General features: G+C 37.7%; 1 long non-coding RNA gene across 1 annotated transcript; it reads left to right on the forward strand.

The window, feature by feature from the left end:
• The first annotated feature begins 1,648 nt into the window (after positions 1-1,648).
• On the forward strand, positions 1,649-10,420 carry LOC115353140. The gene is made up of 3 exons (XR_003927440.1): positions 1,649-1,821; positions 6,561-6,647; positions 10,325-10,420. It is a non-coding gene; the product is annotated as an uncharacterized LOC115353140 (long non-coding RNA).
• The last annotated feature ends 361 nt before the right edge of the window (positions 10,421-10,781 follow it).

The raw sequence follows: 10,781 nt of genomic DNA on the forward strand, positions 1-10,781 counted from the left end.
CCTGTTTGTTTGCTTTGAAAGTCTGGTTTATTTGAAGAATTTATATTTTAAAAAATCATAAAGAAAAATAGTATATTAATATATGTGGCCACCTAATGTTTGGAAATCACAGTCCCATTAACTTCAAGATGGTCAGTTATGCATAATAATACAAATTTTTAAGCATTTTCAGGTTTGGGGCTTCTGCATAAAGTTGCAATTAATATATAAAATAAGCAGATCAGGCTAAGCTGAAAAAACTGAACGTTTCTGACTACCTTAAAGCAATTTTGACATTTCTTAACTCTAAAGTTATGAGAAGCTCCAGCTCTAGTGAAATGTTCAAAACTCCGCAACTACCTAGGCTTGGGACGTACATTAGTTTTGGAGGGTAAATGACACTTTGAAACAGACCGAACTAAACATATGTGCTCTTTTGTAACCACTGTGTTATGGGCAGACTCATTTTCCTTTAAAATAACTCTTTTGGCTGTATCTAGTGCAAAAATTGTATAGAGGGAAGGGAAGGTGAGTTGGCCAAACAAATAATTAAATATCAAGTGACAATAGCAGTTTTACAGCATTTTATTATTTGCAAGTGGCTGAAACAGAAAGACTTGCAGGACTGACGTATCTTTATAATGAGGTTATAATCTGTAGCAAGTCTAGGAAAGCTTGGGAAGAGCTGCCTGTAGAGCAAGTTCTCAATTTATGCATCTTTTCTCCAAGCTAATGGGCTCTTTTAGTGTAAACATAAATTTTTGTAACAGTTATGAAACATTTCATTCATTAAAAATGTGAAAATGCAAACGAGAATTTATATTCTTTCTGTATTGGTACTGTTAGGAAATAGTCATTTTCTTACTTGCACTATCAATCATAAAAATGAAATCTGATTAGAAGCCTTATACAGGAGTTTGGGATTTAGTGCTTTTTTACACCTAGAAGGTTGTTTCATTATATAGCCCTGCCATGTGCTGATGGATTTCATTGGGAGCAATGCCATTGATTTTAATAGATTTGAAATCAGAGATGTATTGTTTTCTGTGAGTTCTAATTTTCATCACACCACAATGCAGTTGCTTTCTCAGCTGATCAAAATTTTCTAACACGTATTTCCTTTTGCAGTTCCTAGTTTTGTTCCATGGTTTAAGGCTCATTTTGGTGTATTTTTGTTTTATAAAACCTGAGAATTTAGTTATTTGGTTTTGGGATACAAAAGCTGACACAATTTTCTGTCTTGCTGCATTTTGATATCGTGCATAAAACAAAGCAGCTAGTGCTGTAAATTCTAAATGAAAATTCTGATATGTTCACACAGACAAAGAAAAATAAATTTCAGAAGTTGGGATCAATATCTTTGAAGTTGTGGAACTTTTCAATTCATGCCATATCCATTAGCTCTTGCATATATTTTTCCTGCAACCTGGAAATAAATAGTTTCAGTTACCATGTAGAATTGCTTTACCTTTTTAATGCCTTTAATGGCTTAGACTTTCTAAGGTAAATGCTCATTTAAGACTCTTCATTGAGATAATTTTAATTAAGTGTATCTATCTTAACTATTGATCACTTACAGTTTTAAAGATACATCATGATAAAAAAAGCTGAATGCCCAACCTAAAACAAAACTCAAAACATTACTGATTTTTCAGATGGATTCCTAAGCTTTGATATGCCCTTTTGGTATGCCAAGATGAAAAACTGCTCATGACAGTGCAGATTCCTCAATACAGAAAATTTAAAGAATCAAGTTAGAATATTCAGCTGTGAATTTTCTTTAATCAGCTGCCGCTTGTGCTAAAGAGAAGTAGAAACTTCTAGCAAGTCCTAGTGTCTGAGGTAAGGACTGTAAATGCATTTTGTAGGTACCTAGTGTTGTGGTTTATCTGCTGTATTGCTGTGATTGATCTTGACTGTATAGTTCAGTGATTGCTGGTTAATTACATATCATTAGTAAATCAATAAATGACTTTCATTCTCATTTGGTTTAAACAATATGAACAGAGCAGTGTTTTCCTTGTGGCACCACAGGATCCACAACTGTTGAATTAGGGTAGCTACCTATTCCATTCAGTACTTTTTAATGGACCTATTGTGCGTGAATTTGTCTTATATTTTTCGGACCCGATAGTACTATCTGCTTCTACTATTTCCTGGGGCAACCAGTTGCTAATCCAAACCTACTCACTGCTTTAAGAAAAACTTGCTGTTATCTGTTTTAAACCAATTGCTTAGTAGTTTTATTGAGATTTGGTAATAATTCTGCACTTTCTTTTCCAATGCACTCATGATTTTGTCAGCCTCAAAATCCCCTCAACCTTCTCATTCATACATTGAAGAGTCTGAACCTTTTCAGTGTCACCCTGTGAGGCAACTGCTCTGTCCCTTTCACTGTTTTAATGCCCAAAATACAGGTAAGTATAAAATAAAAGTTTCAGCTGAAAGGTACATTTCATGCTACAATTAATGCAGTGAATCAACAGACATGGAAAATATCTTTCATTTGTCTGTGAGAGAAGCAGTCGTTCTCCTCTTGCTTGAGTTAATAAACACAAAGTGAGTACAGAGCAGAGAATGAGAGGATTCGAGGGGAAAAAAAGGCTGTAACAGCTAGCTATGAATGGAAACTGAGAGGCAAGCAGGATGATAAAAGTCCCTAATCACAGTTTTTGAGTTAGCATCCATATCTGATTGAATAACTACAGAGGGAGGAACAAAGACATATACATACATATGTAGTCATTGTGTAAATAAATGTTCTCACCTTAATCTCTTACAAGTTTCATAACTGTGTTGTTTATTTCAGGAACTATAGACCAGTTTATTTGTATTATGATAATCTAATTTGAACTGTGTACAATTTCAAGAAGTCTAGCTAACAACAGGTATCTTTGGGGATGACGATCCTTAAAAAATCAGGATTGTAGCATGTGCCCTGTGCTGCAACCTATTTTTCCAGCATCTTGAAGTTGCAAGTCTGTGTATCAGTGAGCAGGCTTATTTAAAAACTTCAAGCAAAGAATAGGCATGGAATGATGAGTAGCAACTAGGAAAGTTCTCTGGTATGAGACAAAGCAGTAATGAAAATATTCAGCTTCAAGAATCATGATAGAAAGTGTAAAAAAGCTCTTTTAAATAAGACTTCTGGATTGAAAGAAGCATTTTGCTTAATGCAAAATTTATCCAGTCTGAGAAGAATAATCCAAGTCACTGGAAGGTGTTTCTTCTCATCATTGTAGTTTCCTGTAGATGGGGTTGTACTGGATGAGCAACAGTATCAAAATCAGGGATGAAAATGGATGCATTTCCTTTCCCTTACCAGTGAACAACAAACAGAACAAACAATAAAAATCAGCCCTACTTCCATGCTTTGGACTGGAGCCTGACTGAGAGAATTTTGAGATGCTTACTGCTAAGAGTTGCTTCTGGAGGTTGCCTCTATAGTAGACACTGTAATTACTTGATTACTGGATGGTAATTCCAAACACAGTTCTCCAGCCAGGACTTCTTTTATCTGGGGAGCCTATGGCATGTTGTAACACAAATAACAGGATTCCTAGGTGTTTTGTGCTCTCTTAACACACGAAGGCAATATTGAAGTTCATAGGCAGCGGCTTGCCTGTAGCTTTCAATTCCATACCTATTTGTGGCTTGAAAACACTGTGTTTTTTTCTTGGCTTGTTTGTTTATTTATTTATTTATTTGTGGAAACAATCAAGTCTATCTCAGCTGTTTAGGAAAAATAAGAAGGGTATATTGTGCACACTGAAAGTTGCTGTGGCATTGAACTGAGTAGATGAAGGATGATTTCTGTAGCAACTTATTATAAGACCTTGCCATCCCCATTTTGGCTGGTTGTCAGAAGTGGTTAGATGACATTACAAGCCCAAACTCAATTACAGAAGGAAAGATGTAAAAAAGTAATTCTCTTTGCTTGGCCAATGCTGTTGACTTTCAGCCAAACATTCTTTCTTTCACCTTTACCACAGAAGTATCACGGCCCCTCTCCTGATCATCATTGTGGTGGGTTGATGTGGTAATGTGGTGGGCGCTCCTGGTGCCCACCGAAGCCGCTCTATCACTCCCCCTCCTCAACTGGACAGGGGAGAGAACATATAATGAAAAGCTCATCGGTTGAGATGAGGACAGGGAGAGATCACTCACCAATTACCGTCATGGGCAAAACAGACTCAACTTGGGGAAATTAGTTTCATTTATAACCAATGAAATCAGAGTAGGGTAATGAGAAAGAAAGACAAATCTTAAAAACACCTTCCCCCCACCTATCCCTTCTTCCCAGGCTCAACTCCACTCCTGATTTTCTCTACCTCCTCCTCCCTGGTGGCACGGGGAGACAGGGAATGGGGGTTGTGGTTGGTTCCTCACATGTCTCTGCCATTCCTTCCTCCTCAGGGGGAGGACTCCTCACTCTTCCACTGCTCCACCGTGGGGTCCCTCCCACAGGAGACAGTCCTCCACAAACTTCTCCAGCATGAATCCTTCCCATGGGCTGCAGTTCTTCACAAACTGTTCCAGTGTGGGTCCCTCCCATGGGCTGCAGTCCTTCAGGCACAGAGTGCTCCAGCGTGGGTCCCCCACAGGGTCACAAGTCCTGCCAGAAAACCTGCTCCAGTGTGGGCTTCTCTCTCCACGAGGCCACAGGTCCTGCCAGGAGCCTGCTCCAGCGTGGGCTTCCCACGGGGTCACAGCCTCCTTCGGGCATCCCCCTGCTCCAGCGTGAGGTCCTCTCTGGGCTGCAGGTGGATATCTGCTCCTCCATGGACCTCCCTGGGCTGCAGGGGGACAGCCTGCCTCACCATGGTCTTTGCCACAGCCTAATTCCAGGCTTGATTAAATATTGGGATATATTTTACTGTTTGGGACACATTGCTGGTCTAAGTTTTATAAAGGATTTGAGGTCAGTTATGTATAAAATGCTTGACATTTGATAATGCCCTTAAAATTCCTGAGCTTATTTAGATTTTACTGTTGGCAGCCTGACTTATAATGGCTGCCAAAAGAAAATCTTAGGATCTTCTGAAATTGAGTAGCTGGTTTCAGGAAGTTCAGTGTATTTTATCCTTAGAAAAGCTAACAAGGTTAAAAAGTAATAAAAAGAATAATATTGAATTATCTGGCCTCCTTTCATTAAACTGACTGATTTTATGTTAATGACTTAAAAGTCATCTTTCCTTACGTGATTTGCTCCAATGCAGCTAAACTTTTAATTTTAGCTTTAGTTAATATGATTGCAAAGTATGTGGATATATTAAAATGGTTGTACTGAAAAATACTTAATCAATTCTCTTTCTTTCTTCCCCCAAAAGAGAAGTGTCATTTTACTAAGGTACATATTCTATCATGTTGATTATTTGTTGATTTTAAACTTGGCTGGATATTCTCTGAACAGTGATAGATCGACAGCTTCAAAGATTTCTCTCTGCTAGTACATTTTTGTCACTAAATATTCATATACACTTCCTGATTTATTGAATGTCAATGGTTAGTATTCATTTCATCAAGCTCACTTTTTATGAAGGTATGTCCTGTGAAAATGTGTGTACTGTAGCTAAAAATACTTTGCACTTTTAAAATGATTACAGTGATTTCTCTTGCAATGACATCAAACTGCTTTACAAACATGAATTAAAGTTTACAAAACCTTCGTAGAGCAGCTATGAATTGTTATAAATATCTTCAAAGTGAATACTCTGAAGGACAAAGATTGTAAGTTATTTGTCTAAGTTCAAACAGGGTATCAATACAAATGACAGTCAAATCCTCACCCTAGCTTAATTAGTAGATCACAGTCCTTGAGTTTTCTTTAACAGTATGAAATACAATTCTGATCTGAAAAGAGACTCCATAAAAAAAAGTGCCATATTTATTAATCATTGCTTCTATGAATAATCCTGCAAAAATTTTGCTGTATTAAGAATTCATTTGCTGTCATTTCAAATAACTTGTACAAAGCTGCCTCTAAAATGAAGGAAGCAAAATGACCCTTCTTCATAATTAGTACCATGGTTAGCAATGCTTTTTGTAAAGAGGACCATCTAAATGGGATGCCATGCAATTCAGGTCCAGGCACTTACTGCTGGGCAGAGCTTTCAAGCTATTTTGCTAGGTCAACTGAAACATACTATATCAAATTCAAGAGACAATAAAATATAATAACCAAAATCTGCAAAAAAAATGCATGTCCTCTTAAAGCCAAAGATTAACTGCGCCTGTTATTAAAGCAAATAGCCAATGTGCCCTTCACAGGAGCTCATCTGTCAAACTCCTTAAAATCTAATCGTCCATCTAGTCCTTACAAATTCAATCCATTAGCCAGAGGAAATGTATCTGTGCTCACTGCTGGATCTTTCTGAAGAGATGGGCTAGTTTGATCCTTGTGAGACTTTCAAGGAGGAGACTTCAGAAAGGCAGAAGTTTACCAGCCGCTAAGTTTTTATTGCTACAGGAGAGGAAAGATGGGCATTTTACTGTTAGCCCACCTATTTATTCATGCTGTGTTATGTAGGTATGTTATGAATAGGTCTTGGTTTATGCTGTCAGTCTGTCTTCCTTTGCAGCAATACAGAATGCAAGGCCTAAACCTGTCCTCTCTTAGGGTAGAGGAATTTGCCAGAAGAACATTCTTCCATGAACCTGGAATCTGGGTAAGTTGTAGGGGAGTCTTTGAAATCTTATTTTTTGAAAAATCCTTTTCATTATGAAAAATACATGCACAAAATGACATCTCTTTGAACCCTTTAGCACTTACAAGTATCTTTTTAAAAAACCAAAATCTCTATTCCAGACAGAATTTTTACCACAAAAGATAATAATGCTAGAGACCCCATGAAATGTAGTACAGTTCCTCTGAATTATTATCAATATTATGTCAGTACGTGAAGCTGTAAGCTCAAATCTGGAAAGGAATAATTAGTTCCTTATTATTATATAATTTCTTATCAGTGATTATCCATGTTTCCCTTTAACATTTTTTCTTGTTTTGATTGGCAATGGAAATATGATAGCAGATGAATATTACTTTATTTACATAAATACACTGAATGAATACAGTGTTTGAATATATTTAGTCATGCTAGGAAACCTCTCCATTTTTCTCATAGAGAATAATGCCTTTTGCTTGTTATTCACATTTCGCATTATTTCCTGGCTCACATCTGCCAATGATTAAGCATTGCAAATACAACAGCATCTCCTGTACTCAGTAAAAGATCAATTAAATCTTTTCTTAACACACATATAAACAATTTAAAATCAGTGTAAACATTGTTCTGCATATATGTGAAAAAAACCTCCACGGTAGTGTGGACCAACCCTCAAGAAATTAGAAGATAAACCAAAGTGCAATGCCCCTTCCTTAAAAAAACCCAAACAACCACTATCCATCCAACCATGAAATAGGATGCATACCTCTGCACTGAGCAATATGCCACCATTGCCCTATGTATGGACACTCCATAGATAAGCTTTTAACAGACCCAGTTAAACAACAGGGTTGAAGGAAAAACATGAGTTGCAACATGGGAAATTCCAATTAGATATAACGAAAAACTTTTTCACTCTGAAGGTGGTCAAACACTGGAGCACAGACCCAGAGAGTTTGTGGAGTCTCTGTGCTTGATATTATTGCAATCTGATTGGGCACAGTCCTGAGCAACCTGCTATAACTGGCCCGGCTTTGAGCAAGGGCTTGGACTAAAAGATCTCTAGAGGTCCCCTCCAACCTCACAGTTCTGTGATTGTGTGATTCTATTTATGTACGTGGGCATACTTATTGTTCTGTGTTTAGGGTACCTGTGTCCTTGGGTCACTTTTTACTCTCTGAAAAAAACCTTATCAGTCACCTAGGCTGGACAATTCTTCTTATGCTTAATTCTGTGGGAATCTGATCTGAAGATGAAGAAAGCTAAATGTTATGAAAAATGTCCAGCTCCTTTTACTGAAAGCCAAAGAAACTTACCCATGACTACTGTTTTGAAAGACACTTCGTAATAAAGATGTAAAGTCATCCACATGCCTTGAATTGAATGTGGTTTAATAATATAAAAGGAACAGGAAGGGAATTAGAGTAAAACATGATAATGAAGTTTTCCTTGTGTTAGCAATAATGAATGTATTTGTTCTCGTTATCAGTATGTACTTGGAACAAGATGAGTCTACCTGATAGATAAACCACTGTGGTATGTTTTCAAGAGCTAACTTTGCCTGCTAATGAAAATGTAATGTCATCACTAATGGAGGTGTTTACAAAATCCAGATTTTGATATTTAAACTGAAAGTATGGACCCTATGTACTGTGCATTACTTGGCCACCTAGAATCTTACAAAATCGGCAAATACAAAATTAAAATAGGGGGAGAGGGAAGGGCTGCTTTAGAAGTTACTGAGGAGAAGAATTGGAAGAGGGTTAGGTTGGTATTGATCACACCTGAAACATGATTTTCTGAAGGTTAAGTAGACCTCTGAATAATTATGTAAAACTTTGGGTCTAGCCTAGTAAACTATTCTCGGATTATAAACTACTATCATCTTCTGATTTCAGTTTGGCCTTTTGATAGGTTATTTGAGCAGACTCAAGAGCTAGAATTCTCTCTCAGAAACATTGCCCTGATCATCTCTCTGTTGATAGCTGGAAAGAGCAGTTGAGTTCAATATGGAAAAGTAACTGGAGTAATTTCTTACGATCTTGAGAGGTCAGGAAAGTGCTATTACAGTTGTCTTCCTTTTGCCTCAGGATAAGAAAGTGACTAAGCAACAGTTTATTCTTCTGTGTCTGCAGAGGAGAAACATGAAATGTTGACACAAGGATGTACCAACTGTTACCAACATCCTCTGTTGTGTTTTTGTTTGGTTTTTTTGTTTGTTTTTGCAAGGGGTCCCATGCTGATGGTACCTGAACAGTATTTCAACATTTCTGTGCTCTTACAAAAAAAATTGGGGGCAGCTGTGTATGTATTTGTGTCTTCTTTCCATACCAAGTTATGCTGGTTTTCACTGGGATAGAGTTAATTTTCTTCATAGTAGCTAGTATGGGGCTGTGTTTTGGATTTGTGCTGAAAACAATGTTGATAACACAGCAATGTTTTTGTTATTGCTGAGTAGTGCTTGCACAGAGTCAGTGCCTTTTCTGCTTCTCACCCCACCCCACCAGCGAGGAGGCTGGGGGGGGCACAAGGAGTTGGGAGGGGACACAGCCAGGACAGCTGACCCCAACTGACCCAAGGGATATGACATCATGCTCAGTAATAAAAACTGGTGGAGGAAGGGAGGATGTTTGGAGTGATGGCATTTGTCTTCCCAAGGAACTGTTACACGTGATGGAGCCCTGCTGTTCTGGAGATGGCTGAACACCTTCCTGCCCATGGGAAGTGGTGAATTAATTCCTTGTTTTGCTTTGTTTGGGTGTACAGCTTTTGCTTTACCTAACTGTCTTTATCTCAACCCACAAGTTTTCTCACTTTTACCCTTCCGATTCTCTCCCCCATCCCACCAGTGGAGGAGTGAGCAAGCAGCTGTGTGGGGCTTAGCTGCCAGCTGGGGTTAAACTATGACAGTCTTTTTTGGCACCCAATGTGGGACACCAAAAAGTACTGTTGTGGTTCAGCCTCAACCAGCAACCAATATATATCCAAAACATAAATCCAAAATATAACACTATACCAGCTACCAGAAAGAAAATTAACTCTATCCCAGCCGAAACCAGGAGGGTCTTAATTACCTTTTTTAGTCCTAATGTGAGGTTTCTCAGTGACTAGGTTTTAAACCTATGTGAAAAAGATATGAACAGTGAAAAAACAACAGCATACACAACACCACCAGAGAACTGCGGCATTAGTTATATATCTATAAATACTGTAAACTTTAAATTCCTCTGTGCTTCATTCCCAATACACCCAAATTTTTGAAATGTCATCTTTTTTAGGTTATAAATCATATTTCTTATTAGTTTACAGGCAACTCTACATAATGTCTAATTAGCTCCCTTCCCTCTTGCATTTGCCTACTATCCTTGAGTGGCAGAAGAGTCACAGGATGACTAAGCCATGTTTCAGAATGCCAATTCCATTTAAGTGCACGCTTAAAAAAAAAGGAAAAAGCAGACTAAATTCAGCCTTGCACTGGGGCATAATTCTTTTGTGAACACAGCACTTCGCTTTACAGAAATAACAGTAAAAAATAATTGGATGTTGGACAGCTTAGGGATGTTCATATAAATATATTAAAAGAAATATTTGTCACTTGTGAACTTTTACATCTTCTAAGATAGAAGCATGGTATAAGTCATGTTCAATGCTTTCAGAAGTATGTCTTTATTCTTTGTCAGACTGCCATCTCTTGCATTCAACTCATCCTTTTCTCAAAGTCCCAATACAAAACAGCATGTATCAGATGGCCCTCAGATAAAGACAAGAAACCATCTCACACCACAGGATACAGAAGGCAAGTTTAACTGTTTAATGTATTATATTTTTTTTATTCTTGAGCAGAACAAGACTTTCCATTTTGTACACATTGATTTTATAGACTGTGTATGAATAGCTCCTTTTAATGGCATTTCCCATGAGTTGCAGCCTACATTTTCAAAAATGGGAACTTGTTTGGGGTCCTTTTGTTTCTGGAAGCCTAATTCTGAGGTATCTTTGAAAGAGCCTGATTTTCAAAACAGGATTTATCATTTCTCTACTAAAAATCAGATGGCTTTAAAGAGTCTCCAGAAGGACAGGACAGTTCCAGGTCAATTTTTAAAATTGTAAAGGTAAGGTGGTTAGGAACAATCAGCC

This window comes from Aquila chrysaetos, chromosome 18 (genome assembly GCF_900496995.4).
Source record: "Aquila chrysaetos chrysaetos chromosome 18, bAquChr1.4, whole genome shotgun sequence".
In the NCBI taxonomy this organism is placed as follows: Eukaryota; Metazoa; Chordata; class Aves; order Accipitriformes; family Accipitridae; genus Aquila; species Aquila chrysaetos.